General features: G+C 43.9%; 1 protein-coding gene across 1 annotated transcript in view; it reads right to left on the bottom strand.

Moving 5' to 3' along the window:
• The window catches only part of LOC124722899 (trimethyllysine dioxygenase, mitochondrial), a 488,590-nt gene that overhangs the window by 258,808 nt on the left and 202,899 nt on the right, over positions 1 to 26,883 (bottom strand). The window lies entirely within an intron of this gene.

Genomic DNA, 26,883 nt, shown 5'->3' with positions numbered 1-26,883 from the left:
AATTCACAACTTCAGTAACCATGAAACCTCTCTTTCCAGACTGGCAACTGGCCCAATCCTATCGAAACTCTGCTGGAGGCGGCTAGATTAAAGACTTTCCTTTCCTGTGTAGACCCACCAAATACATATTTTTTTTGACTTTGAGAAGGACTATGACACCACTTAGCTGCAGAAATTCACAACAACATCATGTAAAATTAGTAGCTATGAAATCTCTCTTTCGAGAATGGTAATTGGTGCAGTCCTATTGAAGTAAGTAACTTCTCATGGTGCAGCAAAAGTATAAAATGTATTCACTACCGCAATCATCTGTACTCCGTACCATAGCTCGTCCACCCAAGGAGCAACGTTTTGAAAACTGTCTGAGAGCAAAGAAGCCGTTTGCGATTCGTGTTAAGGGCTACATCCTAGAGATAGGTGTGAAAAATATCAGTATTTCACGCCAAGGCTGGAACAAATCGTGCGTCACTGCATCTTACGATACGCACCACCCTACCAGTCTGTCTTAAATCGAGGATGAATGGTGGGCAGTTTCGGCTTCGCTCGTGTCTGGCTGGAACGCAAAAGTGGGAACTGACCACGCAACTGCCCCCTAACGTCTTACAGCTCAGTCATCGAAGGAAAAAGAGGAAAAATTGCTCGTGCTGTCGCAAATGTCGGTGCAGTGATAGGATGGAGTGCCATGAAGAACATACTAAAAATCCTGACCGGTGGCGTGTAAGTGTGGGTGTAGGGAAAGTACAGACGGCATTTTTTGTGTATTATTCTTGAATGACTCAAAACCCGCGATCTCTACCAGTACCAAATTAATGCTGTTTTAATGGCATAAAATTATGTTTATTGTTAAATGAAGTGGGTTAACACCAAATATTAGATGTCTGAACCACATCTAGGGGCAGTAGAGCCGCAATAAATAATAAACTGTGTCCTAGGGATGTGTCAGGTGGTAAGGGGATGCTGGAGGATGGATCTTGGGGCAAGGTAGGTAGTTCGAAAGTGGTCGAGCACTTCTCTCCTTTGAACGTCAGCTTACTGAAGAGCTAGAGATGGAGTCATACTCTCTCTACTCTGCTACGTCACAGAAAACAACTGAACGCTGTTTCACTGTTTTGCTGGTCTTTTCTCACTGCGCATTGTAAATCAGTGATGTCGCACTGTGCCGGCATGCCGGGGAGCGCATTCTTCACAAAATGTGTTAACATTACATGGAACACTGATATTAATTATTAATAATACTAAGATATGAACGGAACCTACATAAACCTCCGCACACTGTTGTGCACTAGTAGACAGGAAAATAATTGTCAGTTATCCTGTACAACCGCTTAACAAGAAATACGTGTCCTAGAACATCTCTGGTAAAAATATATCCAGTGGCAAACTGTAAACTGAATTTGCAGCATAACCTAGGCTTAACACTTCTTTCAGCCCAGACCTTTCTATCGTATGACCAATGCACCCCATGAAGCACATGAGTGCATTAAATGCTTCCAATTTCACGGTAATTATCCCAAACTGGACTTCACGAGCCTTTATGAACAACGGTTGTTGGAAGTAATAGAAGAAATTGTTTACATCTTCCTGCTGGCTAACCTTGGCAGCGTATTGTAAACACATGTACAATGTATTGTAATCACTTGGGGGCGAATTGATGAACTGCAGGGAAGTTATTTCCTTCCTTTCACCATTAATTGTATTATTGGCAGCCTGCATAAATCCCTCCGGTTAAGGAATTTGCCGGAATTCCTAGCATGGACTGAATGGAGCCACTTAACACACACCACAGTGACGAAGTTTTCTCGGGGTATCAACCAAGTCAAGCTGTCGTTCTGTGACAACGTTTCGACAGGTTTCTTTCTCGTCATCTTCTGGCAAAGTGTCGAGTTCAAGTATGGATGGTATATTTATAGACGCTGTACCGTAGGCTCCTCTGCCTCGCCTACAAATGGTTCAAATGGCTCTGAGCACTATGGGACTTAACTTCTGAGGTCATCAGTCCCCTAGAACTTAGAACTACTTAAACCTAACTAATCTAAGGACATCACACACATCCATGCCCGAGGCAGGATTCGAACCTGTGACCGAAGCGGGTGCGTGGTTCCAGACTGTAGCGCCTAGAACCGCTCGGCCACTATGGCCCGCGCCTCGTCTACAACGGCTGGGCCAACCACACGCCTCCGGAAGGGGCGTCATGGACGATGGACGATGGTTGGTGCGGGGGAAGGCGGAGGGGGGGGGGGGGCGTTGAGCAGTTGAGAACGGTGGAGATGGGTAACTCCCAGCGCGTTGGAAGGACCTGGTGCTGCCTGTCTATTCCATCCGCTGCCTTCACCGATTTCACACCAGAGCGCTCTTCACCTATTCTCGCTAGCGCTGCATCATATACAGAGCTCAGCTTGAAACCATCCCTGTTGACAAAATCACTAGTACCTCTTAGATAAGCGAGTACCAGAACCTGTTCGTCTGGCACAACACCTCTGTCTGTTCAACATCAAACATATGACCTTTGTTGAGGCTGTATGTACTCTGCCACTGCAGATTTGTCCGTTTGGCCGGGGTGCACGCTTCTCACATGTTCTGAGCGGCGCTACTAAAGACACCGTTGCGTCTGGCCGAGTCGCAGCATCTGCCGAGCAAGAAGAAAGAAGGCGGTCCGGAAGAAGACAGAATGTCTGGTGTTCCTTCCGTATTCGAGGCCACCCATAGCCAAGATTGCCAGGATACTGGAGAACAACAACATCAAAAATATTTTCCACTCATCAGCTAAAATAAAAAATACGCTTGGCTCAGTGAAAAACAAACCAGGACTACGAACATTTTGCCGGCCGCTGTGGCCGAGCGGTTCTAGGCGCTTTCGTCCGGAACCGCGCTGCTGCTACGGTCGCAGGTTCGAATCCTGCCTCGGGCATGGATGTGTGTTGTATCCTTAGGTTAGTTAGGTTTAAGTAGTTCTAAGTTCTAGGGGACTGATGACCTCAGATGCTAAGTCCCATAGTGCTGAGAGCCATTTGAACCATTTTGAACAAGGAACACTTTGAATCTACAGCATCAGCTGCGAATGTTGCAAGTAATAGATTGGTCAGACGCAACTGTGTGTTCAGCAGCGCCGCTCAGAGCATGTGAGAAACTTTCACTCCGGCCAAACGGACAAATCTGCAGGGGCAGGACACAGCCTAAACCGTCATACACTGACTGAACTACCACCTCTGGCCGTAATAACGGCCTTGATACGCCTGGGCATTGAGTCAAACAGAGCTTGGATGGCGTGTACAGGTACAGCTGCCCATGCAGCTTCAGCACGATACCACAGTTCATCAAGAGTAGTGACTGGCGTATTGTGACGAGCCAGTTGCTCTGCCATCATTGACCAGACGTTTTCAATTGGGGAGAGATCTGGGAATGTGCTGGCCAGGCCAGCAGTCGAACATTTTCTGTATCCACAAAGGCCCGTACGGGACCTGCACCATGCGGTCGTGCATTATCCAGCTGAAATGTAGAGTTTCGCAGGGATCGAATGAAGGGTAGAGCTACGGGTCGTAACACATCTGAAATGTAACGTCCACTGTTCAAAGTGCCGTCAATGCAAACAAGAGGTGACCGAGACGTGTAACCAATGACACCCCATACAATCACGCCGGATGATACGCCAGTATGGCGATGAAGAATACACGCTTACAATGGGCGTTCACCGCGATGTCGCCTAACACGGATGCGACCATCATGATGCTGTAAACAGAACCTGGATTCATCCGAAAAATTTACGTTTTGCCATTCGTGCAGCCAGGTTCGTCGTTGAGTACACCATCACAGGCGCTCCTGTCTGTGATGAAGCGTTGAGGGTAACCGCAGCCATGGTCTCCGAGCTGATAGTCCATGCTTCTGCAAACGTCGTCGAACTGTTCGTGCAGATGGTTGTTGTCTTGCCAACGTCCCCATCTGTTGACTCATGGATCGAGACGTGGCTGCACGATCCGTTACAGCCATGCGGATATGATGCCTGTCATCTCGACTGCTCGTGATACGAGGCCGTTGGGATCCAGCACGGCGTTCCGTATTACCCTCCTGAACCCACCGATTCCATATTATGCTAACAGTCATTGGATCTCGACCAAAGCGAGCAGCCATGTCGCGATACGATAAACCGCAATCGCGATAGGCTACAATCCGACCTTTATCAAAGTCGGAAACGTGATGGTACGCATTTCTCCTCCGCACACGAGGCATCACCACAACGTTTCACCAGGCAACGCCGGTCAACTGATGTTTGTGTATGAGAAATCGGTTGGAAACTTTCCTCATGTCAGCACGTTGTAGGTGTCGGCACCAGCACCAAAGTTGTGTGCATGCTCTAAAAACCAAATCATTTGCATATCAGAGCATCTTCTTCCTGTCTGTTAAATTTTGCGTCTGTAGCACGTCATCTTCGTGGTGTAGCAATTTTAATGGCCAGTAGTGTACATATGAAACATTATGTCTATTTAGATTTAGCGCCAGTCGCATAAGAGTGGCGCCAGTAGCGCCACTATGAGGATGTAAATTCGCTTTGCTTTAAGGCAAACGCTGTAACGGTCGCGAGCGCATGTCACCTTTGAGATTCGACGTTGTGGGTTGGTATTAGTCAAGAATGCCGTTGAGACGGCAAAGAAGCCGTTATCAACACCTCACTGAATTTGAGCGAGGTCGTGTAATAGGGTTACGAGAAGCTGAATGTTCCTTCCTCGATACTGCAGGGAGACGTGGCAGGAATGTAGCCACTGTACGCGATTTCTGGCAGCAGTTGCCACGAGAATGTACGGTCGTCAGAAGACTAGGCTCCGGACGGCCATCGTGTTTCGCGTATGTCTCTGGCGCATCGTACTTCATCTGCAGCAGCAAGCTGAGTAGCAGTTGACACCACAGTGACACAACGAACTGTAATAAATCGGTTACTTCAAGGGCAACTCCAAGCCAGACGCACTGTAGCGTTCTTTCCACGGACTCCAAATCACCGCCATTTGCGGATTCAGTGGTGTCTAGCGAGAGCAAACAAATGGTTCAAATGGCTCTGAGCACTATGGGACTTAACTTCTGAGGTCATCAGTCCCCTAGAACTTAGAACTACTTAAACCTAACTAACCTAAGGACACCACACACACCCATGCCCGAGGTAGGATTCGAACCTGCGACCGTAGTGGTCGCGCGGCTCCAGACTGTAGCGCCTAGAACGGCTCGGCCACTCCGGCCGGCCTGAGCAAACAGGAGGGCAGGGTGGAGAGCTGTTGTGTTTACTGATGGAAGCCGTTTCTGCCAATTATGGCCGTGTGTTGGTTAGGAGGTGGCCTGTACAGGTTCTGTAACCAATCTGTCTGTGTGCTAGACACACTTGAGCCACGACTGCAGTCCTGATCTGGGAAGCGATTTCGTATGACAACGGACGCAGCCCCTAATCCTCCCGAATCTGGGTAGGTAAGCAGGTAACAGGACCGAATCCTCCCAAACTGACACATTGTATGTTGTATTATAGACAATAATATAATTATCTCTGCCATGTTCCTTATCTCCTTCCCCTGCCCCTCCCATGTTTTAAACAAAAAATATAGATTCACTCACGCACGCTTTGCGCGTGTTCTTGAGCGGGACTTAGTCGCTGGCGCTATGCCGGCTGGACTTTATCTCAATAACATAAAAGATAAAACTTTTAAACATACAATACACGCGAAAATTTGTTACATTTTCTACTGTAACTTCATACGCTTTCATTGGCCTGCTTGGAGTATTAGTAACGTTTAGAACTGCTATCTGCTTCAAACGGGAGGATTCGGTCCCATCGTTTTTCAGACCCTTGCGGGCTTGGGAGGATTCGATACAATTTTTCTGACCGCGGGAGGATTCGGGGCTGCGCTTATCTACATCTACATCTACATCCATACTCCGCAAGCCACCTGACGGTGAGCGGCGGAGGGTACTTTGAGTGCCTCTATCGGTTCTCCCTTCTGTTCCAGTCTCGTATTGTTCGTGGAAAGAAAGTTTGTCGGTATGCCTCTGTGTGGGCTCTAATGTCGGCGATTTTATCCTCATGGTCTCTTCGCGAGATATACGTAGGAGGGGACAATATACTGCTTGTCTCCTCGCCGAAGGTATGTTCTCGAAACTTCAACAAAAGTCCGTAACGAGCTACTGAGCGTCTGTCCTGCAAAGTCTTCCACTGGAGTTTATCATCTCCGTAACGCTTTCGCGATTACTAAATGATCCTGTAACGAAGCGCGCTGCTCTCCGTTGGATCTTCTCTATCTCTTCTATCAACCCTATCTGGTACGGATCCCACACTGGTGAGCAATATTCAAGCAGTGGGCGAACAAGTGTACTGTAACCTACTTCCTTTGTTTTCGGATTGCATTTCCTTAGGAATCTTCCAATGAATCTCAGTCTGCCATCTGCTTTACCGACGATCAACTTTATATGATCATTCCATTTTAAATCACTCCTAATGCCTACTCCTAGATAATTTATGGAATTAACTGCTTCCAGTTGCTGACCTGCTATATTGTAGCTACATGATAAAGGATCTTTCTTTCTATTTAATCGCAGCACATTACACTTGTCTACATTTAGATTCAGTTGCCATTCTCTGCACCATGAGTCAATTCGTTGCAGATCCTCCTGCATTTCAGTACAATTTTCCATTGTTACAACCTCTCGATATACCACAGCATCATCCGCAAAAAGCCTCAGTGAACTTCCGATGTTATCCACAAGGTCGTTTATGTATATTGTGAATAGCAACGGTCCTACGACACTCCCCTGCGGCACACCTGAATCACTCTATGACAGCAGGAGCACTCTGGTGGTTATCCCACGCATCCTGACTGCAAATGTGTACGTCAGTCTGATGATTCGATCTGCTCTGCTGCCGTTCATGAATAAGAGTCTAGGGAGGTTTTGAAACAGGATAACACTGGCCCACATACCGCTGTTGAAACCCACCATGTTCTACAGAGTGTCGACATAAGGGACGTCATCGGATGAAAACTCCAGCGTTATACATAAACAGCATTAACCGTCCCTGTATTGATCTACCAGGTGCAACAGGCAAAGAACTGCATCCGACAAACTGACATCTGTCACATATGCAGCACAACTCATGCACGTATGCATGCTTACATTCAACATTTTGCGGTTACGTTGGTTACTAACGTAGCACATTTCAGATTTGCAATGGCTTATCTCGCACTTACATTAACCTGTGATCTTTCAGTGTTAAATACACTCCTGGAAATGGAAAAAAGAACACATTGACACCGGTGTGTCAGACCCACCATACTTGCTCCGGACACTGCGAGAGGGCTGTACAAGCAATGATCACACGCACGGCACAGCGGACACACCAGAAACCGCGGTGTTGGCCGTCGAATGGCGCTAGCTGCGCAGCATTTGTGCACCGCCGCCGTCAGTGTCAGCCAGTTTGCCGTGGCATACGGAGCTCCATCGCAGTCTTTAACACTGGTAGAATGCCGCGACAGTGTGGACGTGAACCGTATGTGCAGTTGACGGACTTTGAGCGAGGGCGTATAGTGGGCATGCGGGAGGCCGGGTGGACATACCGCCGAATTGCTCAACACGTGGGGAGTGAGGTCTCCACAGTACATCGATGTTGTCGCCAGTGGTCGGCGGAAGGTGCACGTGCCCGTCGACCTGGGACCGGACCGCAGCGACGCACGGATGCACGCCAAGACCGTAGGATCCTACGCAGTGCCGTAGGGGACCGCACCGCCACTTCCCAGCAAATTAGGGACACAGTTGCTCCTGGGGTATCGGCGAGGACCATTCGCAACCGTCTCCATGAAGCTGGGCTACGGTCCCGCACACCGTTATGCCGTCTTCCGCTCACGCCCCAACATCGTGCGCCCCCCTCCAGTGGTGTCGCGAAAGGCATGAATGGAGGGACGAATGGAGACGTGTCGTCTTCAGCGATGAGAGTCGCTTCTGCCTTGGTGCCAATGATGGTCGTATGCGTGTTTGGCGCCGTGCAGGTGAGCGCCACAATCAGGACTGCATACGACCGAGGCACACAGGACCAACACCCGGCATCATGGTGTGGGGAGCCATCTCCTACACTGGCCGTACACCACTGGTGATCGTCGAGGGGACACTGAATAGTGCACGGTACATCCAAACCGTCATCGAACCCATCGTTCTACCATTCCAAGACCGGCAAGGGAACTTGCTGTTCCAACAGGACAATGCACGTCCGCATGTATCCCGTGCCACCCAACGTGCTCTAGAAGGTGTAAGTCAACTACCCTGGCCAGCAAGATCTCCGGATCTGTCCCCCATTAAGCATGTTTGGGACTGGATGAAGCGTCGTCTCAGGCGGTCTGCACGTCCAGCACGAACGCTGGTCCAACTGAGGCGCCAGGTGGAAATGGCATGGCAAGCCGTTCCACAGGACTCCATCCAGCATCTCTACGATCGTCTCCATGGGAGAATAGCAGCCTGCATTGCTGCGAAAGGTGGTGCCGACATTGTGCATGCTCTGTTGCCTGTGTCTATGTGCCTGTGGTTCTGTCAGTGTGATCATGTGATGTATCTGACCCCAGGAATGTGTCAAAGTTTCCCCTTCCTGGGACAATGAATTCACGGTGTTCTTATTTCAATTTCCAGGAGTGTATGTCACCTAGATAAACGTATTACCGAAACTTCATTACTCCACACTAATTTTTTGGTGCTGCGATTTTTTGCCGTCAGTGTATGTTTGATTTTTGAATAGAAGGGGTTACGGTACTCGATCATCAAAGAAGCAGTGGTGATATGAGTCCATGATGATCTTGTCAACCAGGATAGCAATTTCCAACTGAGTTGTGTATGTGGGGACAGAAATAACATGTCAAAGGCGTTCTGATGTGAAATCGGCGAGCACAGTGGATCAAATAAACAGGCAGCACAAGGACGCGACGCCAGGACCCTCCAATACGTAGGAAGGCCCTCACACCACCGTTCACGATTCCTCCACCACCACCACCACCACCACCACCACCACCACCGTCCGTGAAACCCCTTCTGGAGATGCAAGATTGGTCCAGGCGTTGCAGAGGTGCAGAAGAGCCTGCAGTCGAGTGTCTGTAAAGCGCAAACTGAACTTGAACCCGACATTTCGCCTGAAGATGAAGAGTAGGAAACTTGACGAAACGTTGCCACAGAACGACGTCTAGACTCTGCTTGTATCCCGAGAAGACTTCATCATTGAAATTCTCCGAGAAAGCCTGCATTCCCATATAACACACCACAATGTGTATTGAAAGGGAGTTTCAATATGACAGATGGAATTCAACTTGTCCCATGTTCAAATATCTTAAGTTCCCTGTCACCAAGGTGGCCTACTTCTGTTGCGGAGGGACCAACTTAAGTCACTGGACCTCTTGAGATGGAGGGAGAGCTGAGACTTGGGTGGTGCTTTGTATACCCCCATATACTGTGAAAAGTATTCCAGCGATCGGTAGCGGAAACACTGAATTCAGTATTGTTAAATACACATTCACAGAGCGTTTCACTTGGAGCAGGCTCTTCAGTGTCGCACACAGTTGATAGCTCTGGCTGTTGAGCCACGTAATATGTTCCGCTGAATCCCGAGCCAGCAAGTAGATTGATCGAATTTTTTGATCTAAACTTCCTGTGGATGAAAAGAACAGCAGCATGTAGTATTAGGTGATATGAATGATTGAGGGAGAATGGCAGCAACGAGGTCATCAGATAAAGACATTAATCTCTTTTCAATTTTCTATGTTGCCTCTTTTTCGGCAAAATCCTCAGCCCCAGTGCAGAATTTCTCATAAGGTGGAAAAAGAGAATTGTCATACACAATTGGCTCATTATTTTATAAGCTCATTGTTGTAGCTGCTTTTACGACTATTTCCCATTCTGCTTGTTCGTATCTGCACTTTGAAGAATATCAAACACCTTTCAAAAATTTTTCACCTGAACTACCAAAGTACACAAAGGTTTTTCTGGCGCGAATTGTGCTGAAAGCAATGTTGTCCACATACTTTTCTTTCGTCTGGCTTTGACTGGCTATATGTGAAGGAAACTCGCTCCAACAACTCATCTGAGGTGAACTGGCAGTCGTCGTGTCCCTCTATGTAACCGAACATCTCCTCCATTGATACAGAAATTCCTTCACCTTCAGGGCGCCCTCTTTTTCTATATGTAGGTGCTGAGTCTATAAAGATCTTTTTTAAATCAATCCACTTGATACCTTGCCTCTACAACGTAAAGATCCGCAACAGAGGAGGTACGTCCTCGGATGGTGTCTGCCCATTCATCCTTCCTTTCCTATACACGAACTGTAATTGTATTCCAGAATTCATTTTCCCTCTGCAGCGTAGTGTGCGCCGATTTAAAAATTCAGATTAAAACTGTGTGTCGGACCGGGCCTCGGGCCTGTGACCTTTGCCATTCCTAGGCAATTGTTCTGCGGACTGAGCTACGCAGGCACGACTCACGACCCGCCCTCAAAGCTTTACTTCCGCCAGCGCCTCATCTCCTATCTAAACTTTATATTATCGCAACTGAAGAAGCGTAAATTGTAAACCTTTCACCGAATTTGTTGAGTTTTTTGCTTCTGTTATCAAGAAATTCGTTGTGAACAACATTCACATAAAACACGCTGTTTTAGAATTAAATTTCGGTTCACTTGAACACAAGTTTTGGACCCCATGTTATGTTGAAGGCTGTATCTCTGAAAGACCAATACATTTTCTAAAGCATCTTTTAACTAAGTCGCCTCTGGTGAATTACTTTCTGCAAGATGCATGGACAGTACTGTGTTGTTCGTTCCTGAAACATAGAACTTTCCCTTCTTTTCTGCCGGCCGGCGTGGCCGAGCTGTTCTAGGCGTTACAGTCTGGAACCGCGCGACCGCTACGGTCGCAGTTTCGAACCCTGCCTCGGACATGGGTGTGTGTGATGTCCTTAGGTTAGTTACGTTTAAGTAGTTCTAAGTTCTACGGCACTGATGACCTCAGAAGTTAAGTACCATAGTGCTCAGAGCCATTTGAACCAACCCTTCTTTTCTCAAATAATTTACCTATACCAATTCACGTATCACTTCCCCCACCAGTACTACACAGATTATTGAAAACATCACACTTACAAATTAAACACCTCTAAACCATTGTTTATAGGAGCTTATTTCACATACGCGCTCTCTTACTAACTGGAATTAAGTACTCAATGAAGTGACAGTAACTCCCCTATGTTACCATGAACATGATGAAGATACTTTGTGTACTCACAAAAGAGAGCAAGACAATAAATGCTACATAGTGTATAGTCTGTGTACAAACCGAAGAACGATCAGTGCTCGAGGTGATGGAAGTGGCCTTCCCCAGAAGAGCGGGATAACTGTTGCACAGGTTGACTAAGAATCAATTTCCCATTTAGCATTGCAGAGCTGTGTGCAGAGATTACGCATAATCTGTTCATCAGATTTCTGACTTGATTCAAGGCTTCCTTGCAGACAGAATTCAGTACGTCGCCCTTAACGGAACAAAATCGACACACGTAAAGGTAATTTCTGGCGTGACCCCGGAAAGCGTGACAGAACCGTTACTGATACCAATGTACAGGAGGTTACTCCTAAGAGGTGTTATGCGCATTTTCTCTTGTGTTTCAGCAGATATTCGCAATTTCTTTTTTTTTTTTTTTTTCAGAGTGTAGCTCGAGCGAGCCCAAACAAATACTTCTCATCAAGCCTTTCATGCGACGCCCAGCGCCGACCAAGAGTGCCGGTTTGTTGCCCATTACAGGCAAAACGATTTTTAAAACAGAATTTTACGTTCCCATTCGTTTGAGCGGTCACGAATTAGTCTAGTCCCATATTTGTTTTATCGGTATGCATTAACAGGGCCAGTAAAACAGGAAGGAAAACCGGTACTGCAGCAGCAGTTACTGGGCAGCGCTGCTGCATGGTGAGAGCAGTCAGTGGGGCCGGGGCAGTTCTGTCGCTGCTGAACTACTGGCTATTCTTCGTGATTTGCTGTCGCGAATAGCACTAATCGATAAAATCAGTATCGCACTCAATCGAATGAGCACGTAAACTTCCGCTTTAAAGTTAGTTTTGCTCGTAACGGGAAATAAACTGACGCTCTGATTCCAGCTACACACTGTAAAAACGAAATTGCAAATATCTGTCGAAACAGGAGAGAAAATGCTCCTGACGACCCATACAATAGACACCTTGTTTACAAATAATATGGTGGATAACGTCGGAAGCTCCCTGAGGTTGTTTGCAGATGATGTCGTAGCAACTCCAAAAGACTGAAGCGAACTCTAGGCAGAAAAAAATGTTCAAATGTGTGTGAAATCTTATAGGACTTAACTGCTTAGGTCATCAGTCCCTAAGCTTACACACTACTTAACCTAAATTATCCTAAGGACAAACACACACACACACACACACACACACACACACACACACACACACACACACACATGCCCGAGGGAGGACTCAAACCTCCGCCGGAACCAGCCTCACAGTCCATGACTGCAGCGCCTAAGACCGTTCGGCTAATCCCGCACGGCTCTAGGCAGACCGGCAAAGGAATGATGAATGGGGACTCGCAGTTGACACTAAATGCAAGTGTTTCTTTTTCTTTCTTTTTTAGCGGGAAGTCAAGAGCGCAAACGTCGTGAAACTTAGAGATTGTTTGGAAGATCGGAAACGGCGAAAAGACGTAAATCAGGGCAATAGTGAGTTATTAACGACCTGGGTAGGATTGAGCTCAACACATGGAAAATAATTAGCGTCAATGTCACGTGAAGGGACAGGCATAGTTATACGACAATTGCACCTGGTTGCAGATGACGAACATGGGGAAGGGGTTTTGAGTGAGGTAGATATGGATTCAGATGGTGTTTAGTTAGAGAATATAGAATCGAACATAGTCGTACTGCACCAACCGGCACAATTTAGGCCCGAAAGAACGAGTGTTAGTGCACCAGCACTCTGTTCCGAGCTCAATGAATAGCCACCGGAAAGACAGAATTGAGAAAGGCTGTATCAAACGGCTACAGGGAAAAGCACGAGCGTACCATATAATACGTTTCCAACGTTTCAATACTTGACTCAGACTGTGCAAATTCAAAAGGAGCTGCAGGAAACCCTGAAACAAACGAATATGGGGATACGAAACCTTGAGAAGGAGCAGAAAAAATGCGCAAGGATATCGGTCACGAAATCCAGCACACGCGAATAGATCTAAATAAGTAATTAGACCAAATTCGAAAGGACGCGAAAGAATCACGACACATGATTGAAACGCTCATTGCTGGTCACAAACAAATGCGAATGACTGTAGATAAGGTACTAAGTGACATGAACACGTTCGGTGACGATACTCAACAGACTGTCAAAAAAGTTAACCAACAGGTCGAAGTACTTGCAACGAGGGCAACTTGTAAAGCGCAATATGTAATCGAGGAGACAACAGTACAGAGAAGGGTTACGATGGCAGTTTCAAAGCGATTTGATAGCCGAATTCTAAAAATGGAATCGGAAAACGATTCCAACGGCTCAGATTGGAACTGTTGCAGCGTGTGTTCAGAGTCTATTGTAACGTTAGAGTTAACAGTAGGTCCGAACAACAGCGCTGATAAGAACGCAGTAAAATCACCCGCATGTGGTAATGATCGAGAAGCAATTAACAGGCGCGAATGTGGGAGTACGTCTGGATGCACGAATCTACAAAGGGAAAATGAATACTAACAATCAGTACGTGTAACCACCACTTGCGCAGGGACAAACTATTCCTCAGATAGGAACAGAACTACTTGCAGCGCACCATAGTCCGACATGTCAGGCGCCAAAAGGAACTGAATGCTCACAGGTGTCAAACAAATCAATACGCAGCTTCATAAGTGTCGAATCACGTAGCACCAGGTCACTATACACGACAGTACATAAGGTGCAATAGTCCAGTACCACTGGCGAGTCAGGACACAGACGGTGCAATGAACAGTATGTACCAAGGTCGCGAAGCATTACCCGTGACAGAAAGTCCAGTACGTATGGCGCAATTTGAGGCACGTAACTGCGTACAGTTGCTGCGATGTAACACACGTCTCGATGGCAGTGGGAGTCTGCAATACCCTATGGCGGTTCAACGTACAGACGAGAGTAATGTAGATATGGCAGAAAGGAGGAGTGGTGCATTAGATAAAACACCCTTTGGTGCCACGACGAAATTTAACAGTCCCTCACTCTTAGAAAATTTCAACATTACAAACAGGATGGAAACACTTCCATCGCCGAACATTTATATAACTGTGTCAAATGGGTTTACCAGAACATTCGACCTTAGCTCATAAATTGGACTTTATGTGTGCTCATATGGAGTGTGCAATTGCCGAAACAATGTAAAGAGTAGCATTAACCTCCAAGTCATATAATGAGTTTAGATCTATCTTTCTGTCGCGTTGCTGGTCAACTGAGGCACAGAATACAATGAAATATGAACTGCTTCACAAGACATTACACGAAAATTCGGGAGAGAAAAGCCTAGTAAAATTCTTAGAGAACATGGCGAAGAAGATCAGTGTCTGGATAATTTGTAAAGTGATGGAGAATTGATCCGTCTCTGTAACATGATGCTCCCATTAAGGTACCGACAATCATTGATAGGAAGAGGAGATAACGTACAATCCTTTAAAGGAATCCTTCGTGAATTAGATTTCATACTCAGTGAAGATGATCCACGTAAACGTAGAAATCAACGCGAGAGTAACAGTGACAGTCCGAGAAATGGAAACGGGTACAACAGGAACAATGATAGTATTGAAAGACAGAGTAAAGGGTTGAATTATTTTCGAAATGGAGTAAATTGTAACCCAGTGGGTATAATAATGGTTCGTACAGAAGAAATAATAATAATAGCAAAAACGGCAACTGGAAGGAAATGGCAATAGACCAAGGAGTTCCCAGCAGTATAATCAGAATAATCTGAACACTAGTAACGCTACGAGCGTTGCAAGAGAGCAACCGAATCCGAACTCATGAGGTGAAACGAACCACAACCTGAAGTCGAGATTAGACAACCCAACCCAGGAAAACGGCAAGGCTGACAAGTGGTGGAAGTGGGAAACCAGGAGGATAGTGCACGATCCACTAAAAATTGCGAAGTTGCCTGTAAACAGATTAATAGACTCATTAATGATATAGGAAACGAGGAAACAGTACCAAAGGTGGAACAGATAGGTCGAAAGTCACAATTAGCATGTTGGGATACTATTGATTGGGATTCAACCGATGATGAGGGAGAATTCCCACCACTAAATGTAACACAACTTGAAGATAGTTATGGGTTCAATTGTTTGCAAATGTTTGACACAGAGGCTAATGAGAGCAAAATTCAGGAAGATAACGCGTGACCACCTGACACACAAGCCTGTGTGCATTTGGAAACAGAAACAAATGTTTATAATTCAGGGCATTAGACGCCATAGCAGTAGCATACGATAATCAAAGTTAAAACCGGGAAAATTGTCGTTAACGTAGTGCTTGATAGTTGCAGTGAAATTATGGCCATTTCCAAACAATAGTTCTATTGGCGTAATACTGAAAGTGAACTGCTAGTGTTAAAAACCAGAAAAATGAAAGTGAAGAGACCCATTGTTGGTCATTCCACTGACGTCACCAAGCAGATGAGAATTGCATTTACATGTCAGGGGAAGACAATAAAAACAACTTTTTTAATCATACCAAAATTATCAGTTGATAGATTATTGGAGCTGACTTTCTAAACCAACGACAGGCCATACTAGACATGGGCAAAGGAGGGGTGACTTTGTGCAGTATTACCCTTCTCTTTGAGGACAAACTAAAACATGAAGAGATTCTGGAGGTGTATACACAATTACATGCGCAAATCGACGATGAACGGCCACAGAAAAACATCTGCGGTATGTTTGGACAGACAAACCAGTTCCCTTTGATGATGAACTTATACATGAGAGTCATGAGGAGATAAAAAATTAAAGCAGTTAAGTGACATCTCTGATCATGGGAAAGCCGGCCGTTGTGGCCACGCGGTTCTAGGCGCTTCAGTCTGGAATCGCGAGACCGCTACGGTCGCAGGTTCGAATCCTGCCTCGGGCATGGATGTGTGTGATGTGCTTAGGTTAGTTAGGTTTAAGTAGTTCTAAGTTCTAGGGGACTGATGACCTCAGATGTTAAGTCCCATAGTGCTCAGAGCCATTTGAACCATTTTTTTGATCATGGGAAAGGGGAATGAGGAAGGATACTACATGGTAATGTGGAAGTATTTCTACCAAAACCGGGGGCCATAAAGTATTTCCAGTATAAATTTCAGGTGGAATACAATTCGTTCAGAGTCCCACCACACACTATACGGCTTTGCTTTACGTGAAACGTATTTCTTGAGTTACACAAATTGATGAAAGGTGGGATTGTAGAGCCAACGTCATCAACATAGAAATAGTTCCTTGCAAGTTGTAGACAAAAAAGACGGTACCATTCAACCTGTGTTAGATGCTAGGCAAATCAACACAATAATAGTCACAGACACGGATCGGCCAAAGAAGTTGGAAGAATTGATTCAAAAAATTGATGGTGTAAAGATTTTTTTCATCTTTAGATCGGATGTCCAGCTTTTGATAAATATAGTTAGCGCCAGAATGCAGCAATTGCACAGCCTTTAGAGCATTTGGCTGATGGTATCAGTTTACCATTCAGACTCATCATCAGCAGCATATATAACGAGTTTAGGGATTATATTAAATAAAGAGCTACAACAGAAGCTAACATACTATGTGGATGACATATTAATAGCTGAATCATCACGAAAATAGCATAACGAGGTTTTAGATAAACTCCTCCAAACTCTAAAAGATTATGGCGTCACAGTGAATATTGCAAAATCCACATTGGGAACAAAGTAAGTACAATTTTTGGACCACATTATTTCGGGAAAGGGGATAGAGCCAAATCCAGACAAAACTGAAGCTATTAGGAATTTTGAAATGACATACAATAGGAAAGCACTTAATGGGTTTTGAGGAATTATAAATTTTTACATAAAATTTATTTGTATTGACATCTTGGCAACACCACACTTATTTGTTCTTACCAGCAAAAACATGCCATGGGTGGGAGACCAGCAAGTAGTAGAAGAATTCTGCTAATTAAAAAAAACTTGTTAGAACCACCCATATTAGCACACCTAGATCTGACACAGGAGTTCTGTATGGGAGCCGATAGTGCCAAAACTGGACTGGGACTGGTGTTGTTTCAACAGTATGAACACGCAGGCCAAATGACTCAAAAAATCATTGCGTTTGCAAGTTGGGTCCTAACTAAGAGTGGAAAAAAATACTCCATCACATAGTTGGAGGCTTTAGCTGTTGTATGGCGGTTTCAGAGATTACAGTATTTTCATTTTGGGAGAAAGACCAAAATATTTACAGATGATAAGGCCTTGGAGTTCCAATTAACTGCTAAATTTACCCACGATAGACTTGCTTGGTGGATATTACTCCTGCAGGAATACGATTCCACAATAACTTATGTACCAGGACCACCACACATATTGGCTGATGCTCTCTCGAAATCTCCACAAGGTGCTGCTAACAACAGTAGAATAAATAATGAGGACGAGCAGTTCGTAATTTATACGGTAATACGAAAAAGGTTCCGTTTGAGAACTGTATCACCTCAGCATTTAAACAAACAGCGAAGGAGCAAAATAAGGATCCTGAAATTTTGAGGATCAAACGTAAGCGGAAGGATAAAGATTCCACTGAAATTCGGCAGCATTATCTGCTGAGCGACGACATCTTATTTAATAGATGGAATGTAAATACCACTTCATACGTGGTGTGCATTCTAGATGAACTGATAAATAAATACATTTGGTATACACACCTCAGTAATGGTAATTTTGGGACAAGAATTTACTTTTTAATGTTGAAGCGGTCAGGTCACTTTCCAAACACGGAAAGCCGAATTAGAAAAGTTTTACCCAAACGTAAAGATTGTCAGCGGGCTCAACATATGACAATTCAGACTAGACCACCCATGTTCCGGATAGTTCCAGAGAAACTAAGACTCATCACAGCAACTGATTTGATGGGTCCTTTGCCACATACAAGGAAAGGTCATGTATTGATTTTTGTGGTGATAGAACTAACTTTTAAGTACATCACCCTCACACCTCTGAAAAAGGCAACATGGTTCAGTGTCAGTAATACCCTCAAACAAGATTTCTTGGTTCAAACTGGACAGGTCGAAAATATACTCTCGGATAACGGGACTCAGTTCAGATCAAAACAATGGCACGCCACACTTAAAAGACACAAGATGAAGCCTATATACATTTCCAAATATAAATCAGGTGCACATCCAGCAGCACGTACAATGAAAAATCTAACGACATTATGTCGTTTATACTGTAGCAAGAGACATGACATGTGGGATGTATATTTACAAAAATTTCAAGCTGTAATAAACGAGATGTCCCACAGTATTACTTTACTACCACCAATTACAGTGTTAAAGAAGAAACCAGCTCCAAATAAGATTAAGGAACTCATAAAATTTCCTACAGTTCTAAGATAACACCGGCATATAGTCTCAGTAGCACTAAATAGCATTCGTTGCGCAGTCAGAAAGAGCGGAGCTGACGAAAATACCACCAATCGAGTGTTCACCGTAGGACAAAAGCTCCTCTCGGACAAACTATTAGTCTAACAAACAAAGGCAACAATGCCACAAATTTTTTGCGGCACCTAGGGAACCAATGGAAATCAGCAGAATTTTCCATGCAAATGCAGTGGAATTGATAAACTCAAAGACATGGAAATGACTAGGTATGCACCACTCAAGCCACTTGAAGGCTTACGAAGGATAAAGTCGAAGGATAAGATAAAATCCATGGAATAAGTTAATGAATAAATAAGAGGTCAAAAATCAATGTAGGCTGGTTATTTACTTATAGAAGGTCAAAACAAAAGGGGTGGTTTGATTTAAAACTGAATGGAACAAAAATAAAAGAAATATAGTAGTTCTTACTAGGATGGATCTCTGAGCTGCATAGAAAGAGAACAAGGATATATTAATTTGCTTAAACATAGCATTAAACATGATTGTACTGAACAACTGTTTTATCCTTTGTATATGAAACAAAGGACGAAGTAGGTAATGCAAAGAATGGTGAAGAAAGTGAGTACAAACATGTATGTTTAAATCAAGGCTTAGAGTGAACTGTAGAAATAAGATGTTGCTATATGATGGCATTGTGAATTGATTAAAAGTTGAGTAAACATAACATCAAAGATAGACTATGAAGCTGAAGCTGATATCTCTCCTATCGAAGGACGGGACGTGTTGTTGTGATGGTTGGTTGACTTAAGATCTGCAAAGTTTAAATTGAGGATGGTGTAAGATGAGGTTCCATACGCAGAATGCGATCGAATCATTAAAGATATTTGGGCTCATAGCAAAGGAGCGTGAGATCCTGTCATTTTTTGTAGGATTCGGCAAAGATATGAGGACCTTTCATTACGATTAATAGGTTTGACAGGAAGGGCCATAAGCAGTATTTTTGGATTGGTGTCTAGGAACGCACATCGTACAATTCGCGACAGATAACTTGTTATATGATGGAGAGAGGTTAACTAAGGAGGAGTAAGCCAGTGACGTTGTAACTATCATGTGGCATTAATAAGTATTTGTTCCGCAGGTGAAAAAAAATGGGTATTGCAGTTTTACACATAATGAAGGAGAAGTGGAGTAACTAGCTGGACACTGGTACATATATCGCCCAGAAAAAATTACTACACAAAAGATAAAAAGGCAAGGAAGAGTTAACAAAGGTTCAGTTAATCAACCACAGGTATTCGAATTATAATAACATAATAATTCTGAGATACTTATTGAGTGAAAGAAAAAATCAAATTGATAGGATGAAACACCTACGCTTCGAAGATCTATGTTTCAGGGACCAACAGGAAAGATAGAATACTGACCGGAAATTACAATGCTGTTACAGAGGGAAAGTTCAACCAGTAAAAAAGTGATATTACTAGGCATGACCGTAGTAACCTTTTCGTAGATTTAGATTATAAGATGAAGAAAATAAATTATGGGGAACTAACCGTATGATATGACTAATCTTCCACATCGTGCATCACCATTATTTCGTGCTTGTACTTTGTCTATGCAGCCGAGGAAACTAATTAGATCCTCCCCAGTTTTTCAGAATTGTAAGAGGTAAGGAAAGTTTTCGATTTTATAATTTATTGTAATATAATCTACATACAAGTATCAACACTGAAATTATTTCAAGGTAGCACCAAAAAAGATAATTTGGATGAGAGTTAAAATTTCATTATGATATTACCGTAAGTCTAAGTTTGAAGTGGCTGATAATACAGGGTAGAGTTCAATTACCAAACTGAGTTTTGTAGTTTTCCGCTGAGTTAATCAATACCTCAACCATCAATTATACGCAGTCCCAAAAAAATGGTTCAAATGGCTCTGAGCACTATGGGACTCAACTGCTGAGGTCATTAGTCCCCTAGAACTTAGAACTAGTTAAACCTAACTAACCTAAGGACATCACAAACATCCATGCCCGAGGCAGGATTCGAACCTGCGACCGTAGCGGTCTTGCGGTTCCAGACTGCAGCGCCTTTAACCGCACGGCCACTTCGGCCGGCTTACGCAGTCCCAAATTAACTCAGAAGGGGGAAGACACGTAAGGTGGCTGGGTATTTTACCACCTCACATGTGATTCTCCAGGACACGCGGATTCGATTGATAAGGCATATGCCATACTTTGGACGTAGCTTGCTTTTCATAACAAGGAGTGCAATGAACAGTGGGCATATGCGTGGCTTTCGTGTGCATGGTATTATTAGTCCCTTCCTAATTTGCATGCAGATAAATGCGTATTTATTGTAGCAAAGTAGAACTGAAGTGAAAGGGGCGAGTTGCTCACGTTAGGACACAGAAGTGCGGGATGGAAATAGACTTTAGGAAACATAAGCGAGGCACAACAAACTGATCCTCACCAAAGGGAGCCAGTCTAACAAGGGGAGACCACCAATTGTGAAATTCAGATTCGATTCATACTGCGCATAATAAAAGCTCATGGCCAGAGGTGTAATGTGGCAAAGCACCAAGATGCACTTATCAGCCGTTGTCGAGAAAATCGACAGTTAAAAGAAACCGTTGCGCTGAAATACTCTCTACGGTCAATAATTTTCTACAGCGTCGTGGCGCAGCGGTAAGCGCTCGGGTTCGTAATTGGAAGGTCGGCGGATCGAATCCCGAGGAATGCAACTTTTTTTTATTATTAGTTTTTTGTAATTCAAATATATATATATATATAACTATTAATGAATTGCTTATGCATGTTGGTAAAGGCGGATCGATCTCCAATTGTACCGCCTCCATTTTTCCGTGTTTAACAGGGTGTACCAAAGCTCTCACGCCCGCACTGATTTTCAACGATGTTATAAGTTGCGCTACGGACCGCATCTACCTTCTTTCGAAGTTAGCAGGCAACTACGCTGTTATGCGGCGGCTCGTTTCGGCCCATTCAACATCTGTCCATCAAGTGTAACGAGCGAGTAACGGGGTTTATATTTCATACCTGCCACAGCAAATTTGTGTTCTTGGGGTCTCTATTCTAATTCGAACGTTTGACTTACGCTATACGTATTCGTTTCGGAATATCGTTTCTACGTCTTCCGTTAACTATACGTGGTAAACATTATGACGACAATTAATAACATTTGTGAAATACAACTTTGTTTGCGGAAAACATAATGATGTTCGAAGTCGCCAATTTTTCCACGACAAACAACTTTCAACAACTTATTATATGCATAATTGTTGCAGCTGATTGCCGGGAATTATATATATATATATATATATATATATATATATATATATATACATTTGAATTACAAAAAACAAATACTAAAAAAAAAAAAGAGTTGCATGGCGCGAGATTCGATCCGGCGACTTTCGGATTACAAACCCGAGCGTTTACCGCTGCGCCACAACGCTGTAGAAAATTATTAATCGTAGAGAGTATTTCACCGCAACGGTTTCTTTTTAACTGTCGGTTTTCTCGACAACGGCTGAGAAGTGCATCTTGGTGCTTTGCCACATTACACCTCTGGCCATGAGCTTTTATTATGCGCAGTATGAATCGAATCTGAATTTCACAATTGGCGGTCCCCCCCTTGTAAGGCGACTATGGTCGGGGCCCTTGCCTCTTGCATTTCTAATGCAGATGAAAAAAATCCCCTGCGTCGCAGTTTTAGTAAACATTTGGATCACATGATCCTGTCATGAAGAGCACATGGTCTTCATATGTAACATGGCGAAACTTAAATATAATAACCAAAAATTGGACACTGACTGAAAAAAAGGAAGACAAGGTGGGAGAAGGCGACGCTATTGTGATGCAGAAGTTTACTAGGAAAATTCTGATTGTCTTGAATAAGCAAGTACGGAGAATACGGAGGCTCCCATTGACCGATATCAGTGTCGGTGCAGAGCAAGGCCACCGTACAGTGGGGGGAAGATTACCACAATACAGTCAATTGTAGATGGATAGTTGAGGCTCTCTTGTCTCAAGAGGCAGCGAGTATATGGGGAGCTTAACGCACTGTGGTAACACAGAGAGAAGTTTTTCTGTGAACATCTTTGGTTCACTAGGTTCTGTTTGAGCCATATTCGTGCTGAATCCTTCGTAGATCTCCAAAGCGGAGGAAACGAGACGAGTCATTCCAGTTAACCTTCTTGCAAGAGCTTTGAGAGAAATTTTGTGCACATCGTCCAACCTTGGCGAATGTACAGAGCCGTTTTGTCTTAGCCTAGGGACACACACAGTCTTCCACGTCATGCAAACTTGGAAAGTTTTCGACTGGTTACATTCAGTCAGAGGCCAGTATACCGTTATTAAGTTGACAGGTACAAGACACGATGTATGCAGCAGACAACCGCCGCCGCCACTGTCGCTACACACTTCGACAGGTAAATGACACATTGCTGGGGCACTAAATGCTGGAAGTCACTAGCGTGGTCTCACTTCAGAACTGCATAAGCTTGGAGTAATAGCTAAAATTTCCTCGTGTTCGTGACAGCCAAGTCATCGTGACGTTTAAATTCGGATAAGTCATACAGGTGATAGGGAACATTGCCCTGTTACAGTAGCTAAGTTTATGTTGCCAGAGTGAATATTTCTGACGGAAATTTCGGTTGAGATTTCTGCTTGTACCTTTGTCATAGTCTTTCGGATTAAGTTTTGTTAAATTTCATGAATACACTTTTCTTGCCTTACATTTTTGACGCGGGAGCTTCCTAGACAGTATAGGATTTTCCTAAGGTTACCATTCTGAACCCAAATGTTTGTGGTAATTATGTAACAAAAAATTTCTATTTACAGGGAATAATCTGTTCGTTTGTCCTAAAGTAGAGGTCCCTCTTCCTCAATGAGATATTTTAGGTACATCGACAACAAGTGTTCTTCTGATGTCTAACAGTGAGTTTGTCTGCTATCTCCCTACCTGCCAGGGCCTGGGTCCACAGGCTTCATATTTTCTTTTTCAGCGCCCTGCTTGTGCGCTAAGTGCTGGGGTAGATTACACAAAAACTAGAGCACTCCACACATTATAAATTATAGAGATGTGTCACTTCCTACTACAAGAAGTGCAATATTTAGCCCATGTGATTAGTCTCATGGAGTATGGACACATTCTACGTTAGTGTAGGCTGCACAAGATTTTCCAACACCTCAGTAGACAAAGAGGTTACAGTCATTTTTAAAGCTAACAAACTGGTGTAGGAAGTTCATCCCAAAATTTGCAGAAATAGCAAAACCTTTCTCTCATTTTTTTCGAAAAAGGTGTAAAATTCCAGTCTACATCAATGCAAGAGGACGCATTCGAAAGATGAAGTACTTTTGGCAATTGGACCTGTGCTGGTTTTTCCAAATTATGAGAAAAAGTTCATACAGTCTTCTAACACTAATAATCATGCTCTTGACTGCGAGTTAAGTCAAGAAGTAAATGGGGCCCAACATCGACTTCCCTACATGGAGAAGGAAATTCTGAGTCTTATTTATGGCGTGGCATACTTCCAATGTAATTTGTATGGTAAGAAATTTAAAGCTATAACAGACCGCATGGCATTAAAATGGTGATTGTGACTGAAGATTCCATTTAGTAGACTAATGCGTTGGACAATGAAGCTAAGTGAATTCTATTTTGAAGTAATTCGGACTGATGACCATAGCTGTTAAGTCCCATAGTGCTCAGAGCCATTTTTGAAGTAATTCTTGAACAGGTTCAAATGGCTCTGAGCACTATGGGACTTAACTTCGGAGGTCATCAGTCCCCTAGAACTTAGAACTAATTAAACCTAACTAACCTAAGGACATCACACACATCCATACCCGAAGCAGGAGTCGAACCTGCAACCGTAGCGGTCGCGCGGTTCCAGACTGTAGCGCCTAGAACCGCTCGGCCACTCTGGCCGGCTCTTGAACAGGGAAAGAATCACAGGAATGCAGATAGCCTCAGTGGCAAACTAGGTGCATTGTGGAGAATAGTTCACACCATAGCAAATTATCTGAAGTGTAGGTTCATTTCATTGTGCATGAAGGTGTGTTATGCAATAAAACAAAGTTCAGACTATGTGCTGTAGTTCCTACTATGATTCATGAGGAAATATTAAAAGAAGCACATATTACAAGTTATCAGTGTACGAGGGGTCATAGAACCATAGAGTCCCAGAGCAGAGTGTAGCTGAATAGTACTGGTGATGTTCACAGAAATAGGATGTGGAGCAGTATGTGAAGAATTCGCTTACATTGTTACTATATGTTGTCAACAATTCTAAGGTTCACAAATCACAGATGTATTACCATACTGAGCAGTATTTGGCTGGAAAATGCAATCACCACTCGAGTTTATTAAATTTAATATCAGAATGAAGGCCAGTGCAAAGTTTTACAAGAACATTACAGAAGGGCGCAGGTATAGCAAGTCAATTCAATGGCCCTCAAACATCAGGAACATATGCCGCAGCAGAATGCAAAGATACCTGTGTGCTGAGTAGGACAGAAGGTGATACACCCCAAAATGGAAGACAAACAAATTCTTCATGTGGTGTCAGCTTCCATATCGAGAAATTGCAGTGACCTTCCTGTGAATTTAAAGCAACAATTGCCTACGTGTACGACAGTCATTTGTGTCTGTCCCTTTCAGCGTGCATCGGACTCTTTGCCACCAGTGACGCCACCAGTCCCAAAGGAGGAGGGCAGGAGGTGGTAAGAAGAAGGCAGCATAGAAGGTAGAACAAGAGGCACCTGCACTAGAAGCTCCTTTCCAGACCCACTAAGACGGAGGGTTAGGCCAACATAAAAAGGACAGTATGTTCCGAATTTTAGATGTTTCGTTTTGTGTGTTTCTTTTACGAAGGGTTTTGTGTAGCTACATTTTTTGCTTATGTGTATATGTATTTTTCGTCAGAGACTACCAACTCTTGAAGCATCGGGATATGTGGAGTGTATGGCATCCAAATGATGAAGTTCTTGTGTATTTTTTGCTTGAAATATTATTTGTCTTGTTAGTGTAGCGGTTTTGGAGGATTTTTCTGTTTTGATGGGAGATGATGTGCTTATTTTGTCGTGTACTGGAGAGTAGTTGCGAGTATTTTCAGATGGTACATACAGAAAGAACACGAGGGAGGAAGTAACGCACAGTCTACATGTAGTATAGTCATTGTGGAGATTGTGCCACTTGAATTGTATGGTGTGCAGTGATCTCGGTACATGTTCATCTTAGGGTGAATCTAGAAAGAAAGCAGTACGTGATCATTAAGTTATAAGCAGACAAGCTGCAGCAAAGGCAGAAAAAGTACTCGTAAATTACTGGATCGAAAATGTGCCAGATACGTGTGACATGAAGTATTTATTGGAGGATAGGTGTGGAGGGATGGACCTTGCCGTTGGTGGGGAGCTTGCGTGCCTCAGCGATACAGATAGCCGTACCGTAGGTGCAACCACAACGGAGGGGTATCTGTTGAGAGGCCAGACAAACGTGTGGTTCCTGAAGAGGGGCAGCAAACATTTCAGTAGTTTCAGGGGCAACAGTCTGGATGATTGACTGATCTGGCCTTGTAACACTAACCAAAACGGCCTTTCTGTGCTGTTACTGTGAACGGCTGAAAGCAAGGGGAAACTACAGCCGTAATTTTTTCCGAGGGCATGCAGCTCTTCTGTATGGTTAAATGATAATGGCGCCCTCTTGGGTAAAATATTCCAGAGGTAAAATAGTCCCCCATTCGGATCTCCGGGCGGGGACTACTCAGGAGGACGTTGTTATCAGGAGGAAGAAAACTGGCGTCCTACGGATCGGAGTGTGGAATGTCAGAGCCCTTAATCGGGCAGATAGGTTAGAAAATTTAAAAAGGGAAGTGGATAGGTTAAAGTTAGATATAGTGAGAATTAGGGAAGTTTGGTGGCAGGAGGAACAAGACTTCTGGTCAGGGTTATAAATACAAAATCAAATAGGGGTAATGCAGGAGTAGGTTTAATAATGAATAAAAAAGTAGGAATGCAGGTAAGCTACATCAAACAGCATAGTGAATGCGTTATTGTAGCCAGATACGAAGTCCACGCCTATCACAGTAGTACAAGTTTATATGCCAAGTAGCTCCGCAGATGACGAAGAGATTGATGAAATGTATGATGAGACAAAAGAAATTATTCAGACAGTGAAGGGAGACGAAAATTTAATATCATGGGTGACTGGAATTCGGTGCTAGGAAAAGGAAGAGAAGGAAACGTAGTAGGTGAATACGGAATGGGGGTAAGG

This window comes from Schistocerca piceifrons, chromosome X (genome assembly GCF_021461385.2).
Source record: "Schistocerca piceifrons isolate TAMUIC-IGC-003096 chromosome X, iqSchPice1.1, whole genome shotgun sequence".
In the NCBI taxonomy this organism is placed as follows: domain Eukaryota; kingdom Metazoa; phylum Arthropoda; class Insecta; order Orthoptera; family Acrididae; genus Schistocerca; species Schistocerca piceifrons.
Note: the sequence above shows the minus strand (reverse complement) of the source record. Positions and strands in the feature narration are given on the sequence as shown.